The sequence below is a fragment of the Sciurus vulgaris genome (assembly GCF_902686455.1).
Source record: "Sciurus vulgaris genome assembly, chromosome: 8".
Taxonomy (NCBI): Eukaryota; Metazoa; Chordata; class Mammalia; order Rodentia; family Sciuridae; genus Sciurus; species Sciurus vulgaris.
In genome coordinates this window covers 105,199,123-105,208,037 of record NC_136468.1, presented here as the reverse complement: position 1 = coordinate 105,208,037, position 8,915 = coordinate 105,199,123, and the positions used below count along the sequence as shown (strand labels likewise).

Here is an 8,915-nt window from a genome sequence, read left to right as displayed (position 1 = left end):
GGTCCACCCTGTGCATTGATGAGGCCATATCCATGGGAGGGATATGAGGGAGAGGAGCTGGGGAGGCAGGGAGGAGACAGGCATTCCACGTAAGACATTATTTCAGGGGCCCACAGGACATTTCTGGGCCATGTCCAGGAGCAGCGAGCACAGGATTGCAATGCTCAGTGGTGGTATCCAGCACTGAGCTGTGAGTTTATCTGGGTTCTCCCCTTACCCCAAAGCCCTGGCCTGACTGGATCCAGAGGAACAGGACCCTGCACTCTGGGGGAAAGGGTCCTTCTGTGTGCACCTGGACACTCCTGAAAGCTGGAGAAGAGCTGCAAGATGAGCAGGCAGGTGCTCTCCCATGGCCAGAGGTCACAGCTGTCTGGGTAGGCTGAGCCCTGGGTAGAGAGAGAGCTGAGGTCAGAAAGACAACTCTTGGGAGACAGAAGCTCCCCAGACTCCTATAGTATAAGGTTTGACAGATGAAGAAATTGAGGTTCAGAGATTTAAAGTAGGCCAACCGCTCCTCCGTGATGGGGCAGCTCATCCCTACCTCCACTCCAGCAATTTGGGAAGTGCCACACTGCCCTGGGTGGGCAACAGCAGAGCTGAGCTCTGTGAGTCAAACTTTGATAAGTGAATCCAAAGCCTGAATGTGCAGTGAGGCCTCCAGAGGAGAGGACAGCAGGACAGCCTGGGGTGGGATCTCTGTAAGAGTAGAGGGGCTTCTGGAGTCTTCCATCTCAAACAGTACATCAAAGACTGGCCAGACCCAAAGCATCAGCCAGAGGAAAAGGATGCTTCTCTCCTTGGTCTCCCAGACAGCCTGGGTCCTGGCCATCTCTGCCTGGTCTCTAAAGATGCCAAGCTATAATCTGCTGGGGCAGGGGAGGCAGGGGAGTGCAATGTGTGTGCTGGTGTCCTTCCAGTTCCAGCTCCAGAGTCCACAACTCACACTCCTTGCCTGGCCAGCACTGTGGGAGACTCAGTGAGGTCAAAACATGGACCCTCCTTCTGGACAGCGCCCAGGTCCTCTCAGACATGCTATCATCAGACTCCTCAAGGAGGGCAGTAGGCAGGGCATTCTAGGGGATGAAGGGCTTCCTGGAACAAGATGAACGTGACCCATTTTGATCAGACTCATTTGCTCTTTGTGTATTTTGGCTTCTCAGCAAATCAAGCAGGAAGCTCTCTCCCAGGAGACACTCCACTGCATGGTCCCTGCCACTGCCACCTAGGGTGTAAGGCCATGCTGCAGCACCAGCAACATTCATTATTCAGCAAATTTAATGAGCACCAACCAGGAACCAGGCCCAATTCCAGGCTCTAGGTTTATGTAGAAAACAAAGTTCTCCACCTCCCAGAGATGACTTTCTAATGTACATTAAGATGTCTTTAAACAAAACATACAAGTAGAAATAGATGGCAAGGTAGTGGTGTTAAGTGCTCCGAGAGAAAAAGGACAGAATTGTCAAAGTCCAGGAGTGGGAGCAGATGCCAAAAGAGACACAATCAGGGGAAGCCTCACCTGTGTGTATGCCATATGAACAGAGACCAGAAGCTATTCAGGGAGAAGCCACCAGGTCTCTGGAGTAAGGAGCAGAAGCACATGCAAAGGCACTGAGACTGGAGCAGGCCTGGCTCAACAATCATCAGAGAGGCCAATGTTGGCTGGAGCAAATTGGGCTAGGGAGGGCAGGTGAGATCAGGGGGAGAGAGGAAGGCTTTTATTCAGAATGATTTGGGACACCCCTGAAGAACTATTGAGACAGGGGCGAAGGACAGGTGGTCAGCATATATAGTAAATGATCAGGTAGGAGAGCTTAGGATTGATTGACTAATTAAGGAAATGGTGCTAACACCGCCAGAGGAATCAATCACTCCTCCCAGCCCAAGGAGTTGCTAATGATTACCCCCTGGGCTGCTCTTTTCCTGCCCTTAGGCATGTAGGCAGGTGGGGAGGGAGAGGAGATCTAGAATCTATAAAAAGGCAAGACACACCCACTCCTGGGATACACAGCCCTGGGTCCCCTTCTCTCCAGAGAAGTCTATCTCTGTCTCTCTCAAATAAAACTTGCTTTCTACGCTTGCCTCAGTGTTTCTCAGGTGTTTAACCTTCAACACCAGGGGAACGAGGACCCAACCCTGATTTCCAAGACGGGTATCACTATCAAGCAGAACCAGCAAGGCAGCTTGAGACAGGGAGGTACCTATAGAGGTGATGAGCTGCAATGGATTCTGGACATGTTTCAAAGATGGAACCAATGGCCTTTGGTGAAAGGGCAGTATTCAAGAGAGAAGAAGACATCAAAGATGACTCCAAGATTCATGGCCCAAGGAAGAGTAAATACCTGCACTCCCTCAGAGTTTGAGACAAGCAGAGGAGGCCTGTGGAGCAGGGCCCTGGAAATGAGGTACTCAGTTTGGAATATGTGCTCCCCAAAAGGAAACAAGAAGGCAGAAGGATAAATGACTGGAGCTGAGCAGCCAGGCTCTCTGGGCTGGAGATCTCAATGTAGGAGCAACCAGCAAGTATACTGCCATCCCGTGGCAGAGGAAACGTGGCAGAGACAAACTGATTCAGGAGTAAGTTGAAGCCCTTGCCAACCTGGGCCATATCTCATTCTTCAGGAAAACTGTCAATCATTGTTGCAAGAAGCTGGTATAGCCCACAGAAAGGAGCATGGCAGCTATTGTGTAGCCCAGAAGGGAAGTTCTTACCAAGAATTGGTGGTTTTGTCAGAAACACAGAGAATGAAGCTCTAACTTGCCATTGTTTCATCTCTCCTGTGAAGTTTAGGGCATGTGTTCGCTGTTTGCTCATGAGTTAAAGAAAACCGACAACTACTCAGCCAAGGAGCATGTTGTTTGGAAGGCTTAGAGATTCCATCATGGATGGCGGCCCTGGCTCTGGCACATACAGACCCACTGAAGGATCAGGGCTCCTGGCCCAGGAGGACCTGGTTGCCAGGTTTGTAAAAGGAATCCCAGGGGCTGGGGAAACGGATCCACTCACGCCCAAAAGAATGATCAATGCACCCACTTACAAATTTACTGGGCAACGACCACCCACCCAGACGCCAATTTACCTGGGCAGAGGGCCTCTCTGTGTTTGGCTGTTTGTGGAAGTCTCTGCATCCTTGTTTCTTCACAGGTCGGAATGTTTTAAGTGAGGAATCATTTTCTTTTCCAAGACACAACATTGGGTGAAAATTGTTACCCTCTGAATCTAGGCTCTTAGCTGTCAGTCAGTCACAGGGACATACAAGAAGATTCAATTCAGAAAGATGGTCCACAGTCCTTGGGGATCAATAAGCCTCTCCATTTTAAAAGCTCATCTGTTTTTATTGATTAGTAGATCCAAGCAGGCACTTACATAAGAATGCTAAAAAGTGGGGGAAGCTTTCTAAAGCTTTAAATTTAAATATGCCTACTCCTTAAGAGCAATTCCAATGCTCTCCATGGGAGGGATTCCATCTCAGACAGAAGCAAACTCAACTGGACCCACTACCAGCGAACCGTGAATTTAGAGGTTGTTGCTAAGCTACAGGATAAGAAGTCAGGCAATGCAATTTCACACAGTCAGGAGTTAAAAGAAAAAGGATCCAAGAAGCCCAAAATATTAAGATCTTTAAACAAGACTTAAACAATGGTAATGGTATTCTAAAACCACAGGAGAATTTTATAAGAATTTTTTAGCTCTTTTTGCCGCATCTACTGCGAGAATGAAGACCATTCTCAGCAATCAGACTGTTGACATACCAGAAAATGTCGACATTACTCTGAAGGGACGCAGAGTTATTGTGAAGGGCCCAAGAGGAACCCTCTAGAGGGATTTCAATCATATCAATGTAGAACTCAGCCTCCTTGGAAAGAAAAAGAAGAGGCTTCAGGTTGACAAATAGTGGGGAAATAGGAAGGAATTGGCCACTGTTCGCACAATCTGCAGTATTGTACAGAACGTGATCAAGGGTGTTACACTGGGCTTTCGTTACAAGATGAGGTCTGTGTACACTCACTTCCCCATCAACGTTGTTATTCAGGAGAATGGGTCTCTTGTTGAAATCCGAAATTTCTTGGGTGAAAAATATATCCGCAGGGTTCGTATGAGGACAGGTGTTGCTTGCTCAGTGTCTCAAGCTCAGAAAGATGAATTAATCCTTAAAGGAAATGATATTGAACTTGTTTCAAATTCAGCTGCTTTAATTCAGCAAGCCACAACAGTGAAAAACAAAGATATCAGAAAATTTTTGGATGGTATTTATGTTTCTGAAAAAGGAACAGTTCAGCAGCCTGATAAATAAGATCTAAGAGTTATCCAGCCACAGAAACACAGTCCTGGAGAGTCAATTTGATATTCAGTGATGCAATAAAAGATATCTATTGACTTCAGACTTAATCTTTTCCAACAGGTTGAATAAACTTTAGTGTCCTTTCAAAGGAACAAAACAGGAGTTTTTTTCTAGTTTATTTTTTCTTCTTGGGAACAAGTGGTTTGAATCTGATTGTTGAACACCAGGTATATCAGGCAAAAAGAAATATGGTACCTGTGACAGGCAATATCTACCTGTTTATTCAATGGATGGAGAGTTTAGGGATGATCCTGAAGGTGTTTTAATATTGTTGAGGCATTAATTTGAATATATGGTGAGGTAGGTGTACCCTATTCACTTTTGAATAAAGTTCTGAGAAATGAAAAAAAAAGAATTTTTTAAAAACTAATTTGTTTAATATTATATATCACAGTTTATCCTTTGACAAATTTAATGGAATAATTTTGATATAAAAAATTGTTCATATTCTCCTTTATTGTATCACAATATGGAATATGATACCCACAAAGTAAGCTTGTGGTATATTTTCTCTTAATAAATCTAATTAACTTGAACTTCTTAAACTTCCTATTCTGGTTTATGAGTCACTTTAATTTTCACTAAGTGTTTAGAATATAATCTTGTGTTGAACTCGACTGAATTATAATGACTAATTTCCTTATCTCTTTTAACTGGTTCTTGTAGCTGTTACATGGTGCCACCAATACTGGGGGCCCACAGACAAGAGCTGTGAAGTCAGCAGTGCGTGAGGCTTTCAAGGTCAGCTTAATTGGACTTAAGTCCTTGGTTAGTTCTTGAGTGATCTTTGATTATCTGTGAAATTTTCAAAGAAATTTAGAATTCATAGAAATATTAGAGAAATACCAGAAACCCAGTTCACTTAGACATGCTTGCCTATGTAAAAACAGATCTGCTCCTTTTCCAGTTTACCACTGAGGTAACTTGTGCATGGGAATTGTCTTGTCATGTACTGATAAGATGAAAAATATTTTAAAGCTGAAGTTGGATGCTATATTTTTTTTTCCTGGGGTTGCTGTTACAACGTCCCACAGGCTGGATGCCTTAAATGACAGAAATTTACTATCTCACAGTCCTAGAGGCTGGAAGATCTGAGATCAAGGTATCAGCAGGTTTGATTTCTCCTAAGGCCTCCCTCCTTGCCTTGATTTCATTTTCTCCCTGTGTCCTCACAGAGTCATTCCTGTGCATGTCTGTGTCCCAATCTCATCTTCTTTTAAGGACATCAGTCATATGGGATTAGGTATACACTAGTGACCTCATAACTTAATCTCCTCTTTAAAGGTCCATTTTCTTTTTTATATAAAATTATTTTTTCTTTTTTTGTTATTTTACATATACATATATGAAATACATAGAGTACATTTTGACATATACATATATGGAGTATAACTCCCATTCTTGTGGTTGTATATGATGTGGTCATGTATTTATATAAGGATAGGAAAGTTATGTCCAGTTCATTCTACTGTCTTTCCTATTCCCATCCCCAATCTCTTTCCCTTCATTCCCCTTTGTCTAATCCACTGAACTTCTATTCTTCCCTCCCATGACCCTTATGATGTGTTAGCATCCACATATCAGAAAGAACATTTGACCTTTTGTGTTTGGGGATTGACTTATTTCACTTAGAGTAATATTCTCCAATCCATCCATTTACTGGCAAATGCCATAATTGCATTATTTTTTATGGTTGAGTAATATTCCATTGTGTATATATACCACATTTTCTTTATCCATGCATCTGTTGAAGGGCACCTAAGTTGTTTCCATAGCTTAGTTATTGTAAATTAGGCTGCTAAAAACATTAATATGACTGCACTGCTGTAGTATGCTGATTTTAAGTCTAAAGGTCCATTTTCAAATACAGTCACATCCCAAGGAACTGGGACTTATGGTTTCAACAAATGGATTATTAAGCAACATAATTCAGTCAATAACAGCCACCATTCAGGAAATGAACAGAACACACAGGGCTCTGGGCTCAAACACCTCCTGAGGCCACCATCTACCTGCTCAAGAGGGACCTGGCCAACATTGAGGACACCCAAGAAGGAAAACAGGAGTCAAAGGAACCCCCAGCAAGACCCAGAATGAGTAGAAGGGGAAAGGGACAATGTCACCACCACCAGGAGGGATCAGGTGATAGAGAAGTGCCCTCACCAAGGGGCAATGGGATGCAGTTAGGAGGCTCCTGAGTAAGCAGCTCTGCATCCTCTCTGCCTCGGTCTCCTCATTGTGAAATGGAGTTGCAAGACTGAGAGAGTTAACACATGGTAAGTACTTTGCACCAGCACCCACTGAGGGCTACTTCATGGCAGCTTGAAAACGTCTATGGCGGTAACAAGCATGGCCATTTGGGGAGCAGAGAGTGGGAACATCACACATCATAAGGTGAGGGACTGACAGAGCTGATGAAGTCGTCCAAATTAAGGACTGTGGTTCAATGAAGAACATCATTTGTAAATTATCAGATGACACCCACACCTGAAATTGACAAGAGATTAGCACCCAGACTATCTGGACTATAGAAGGAATTCCTGTAATGGATAATAGTCAAAAATGACAATAGCTGAAAGTTGACAAAAAAAAATAAAAAACAACTACAGAAAAGGAAGCCCAAATGGTTGTAAGACTATGAAGAAATGCTCTCAGTCACTAGTAATATAATAAAGCACATTTTTTTTTTTTTTAAGAAAAAGCACCACTGTACCCAGACATGGTGGTTCATGCCTGTAATCCCAGCAACTTGGGAGGGTGAGGCAGGAGGATCACAAGTTCAAGTCCTGCTTCGGCAACTTAGCAAGCAATCTCAAAACAAAAAATTTAAAAGCCAAGGTGGGGGCAGGGTGTGCTGGGGTGTAGTGTAGCTCAGTGGTAAAGTGCCCCTGGGTTCAATCCCCAGTAGAAAATTTTTTTAATTTTTTTAAATAAAAAAAAATTAATTTAATTTATAAATTACTTCATACCTAATAGAATCACACGTGAAAAAGATTAGAAGGATAAAACACCAAGCATTAGATAAGATTTAAAGAAGTGGCTATTCTGTCCCTCTAGGAAAGCAAGGATGCACATGCCCAACAATTCAGAAATTCTGTTCCTGGTTCTCCTGGAAAGATCCTGAAAAGAGGTACAGGGAAGATGCTCATCACAGGATTACTTGTGGAGCAGGAATTTGGAGACAACCCAGGTATTTTTACAAGGTCAAGTACATGCTATAGGCTGTGTAGCAGGACTCATGGGAGGCCGATTCAACACCTGTGTCCCACCAGCCCGATCTACCTCCACCATGGAACCTGGAAAGCATAAATATTCATTTTCCAGATGCCCACACTGATGGGGTGGTTGCCAAGCACCTGCTAAAGATTGTGGGAGACTTCACCCTCTTGTGAGACTGGCAGTGCCCCTCATGCTCAGTACTCACAGTAATACAGAGGTGCACAGAGGTGGAGATGTCTCAGGAAAATCATGAAATAAGAATGCTGAATACCCTTCATTCAGATGTTTTTGCTGTCCCTCACATTTTAATTCCTATGATCACTTGACGTCTGCCTGCTCCTCTAAGAGATCCTGTTGTTGAGTGCACCATCATCCCTGCCCCTGAGAACAGTAATTCTGGAGTGGCTGTTATTTTCTGGTTTCTTTTCTTCTCAACCCCCTTCCCATTCCTTCTGTCTGCTCTGTGGTTCAGGGTAGAGGTATGTTACAGTCAGGTATGAGGTGTCCCCCAAAACTCATGTGAGACAATGCAAGAAAGTCCAGAAGTGAAATGATTGGGCTATGAGAATTTTAACCCAATCAATGCATTAATCCACTGATAGGGAATAACGTGGTAGTAACCGTAGGCAGGCAGTAACTGGGAAGTGGCTGGGGGAAATATATTTTATCCCTGGTGAGTGGAACTCTCTCTGCTTCCTGACTGCCATGCTCTGAGTTGCTTTCCTCCTCCACACCCTTCTGCCATGTTATTCTGCCTCATCTTGGGCCCAAAGCAATGGAGTAGGCCTTCTATGGACTAAGACCTCTGAAACCATTAGCCCCAAATAAACTTTTCCTCTTCTAAATTGTTATTGTCAGGTCTTTTGGTCACAGTGATGAAAAAACTAACTAAAAGTAGGCACTCCTTGAAAGTTGGCTGGAGGAAAACATTAAAATGTTGACTTAAGACACCATAGAAGAGGGCAGGACCTTGGTGCTGATGTGACTCATGTAATGACAACCAGATCCCCACAACCTCCCTGGGGAATCCAAAGGTTGGCATCAATGGTTTTGTCCTCCAAGCTGATCAGTTTCTCCAATGACTGTTCCAGGGATGGAACATTCTAGAAGCTGAGTCTAGTAAGAAACCAGGCCTCACACTCCCTACACAGACTGGCACTTACCTGCCTTCCACCCTTGGCAAGTCTTCTGTAGCATATAGGCCAGTCTCTGGGAGGGCAAAAAGTCTCACTGCTCCCCCAACAGCCCACCTCATCTGTGTCCTTATCCCTTCTAGTTCCTGAGCCTCTCTGAGGACTTATTCCCCATTAACCTATCCAGAATTATGGATCTTACTTTCTCTGGTGCAGTTCACTC

At 43.9% G+C, this 8,915-nt stretch overlaps 1 pseudogene across 1 annotated transcript; it reads left to right on the top strand.

Annotated features, from left to right (window-relative positions):
- Positions 1-3,689: 3,689 nt before the first annotated feature.
- LOC306668831 (large ribosomal subunit protein uL6-like) lies at positions 3,690-4,442 on the top strand (annotated as a pseudogene). The gene has a single exon. The product of its transcript is annotated as a large ribosomal subunit protein uL6-like (transcript).
- The last annotated feature ends 4,473 nt before the right edge of the window (positions 4,443-8,915 follow it).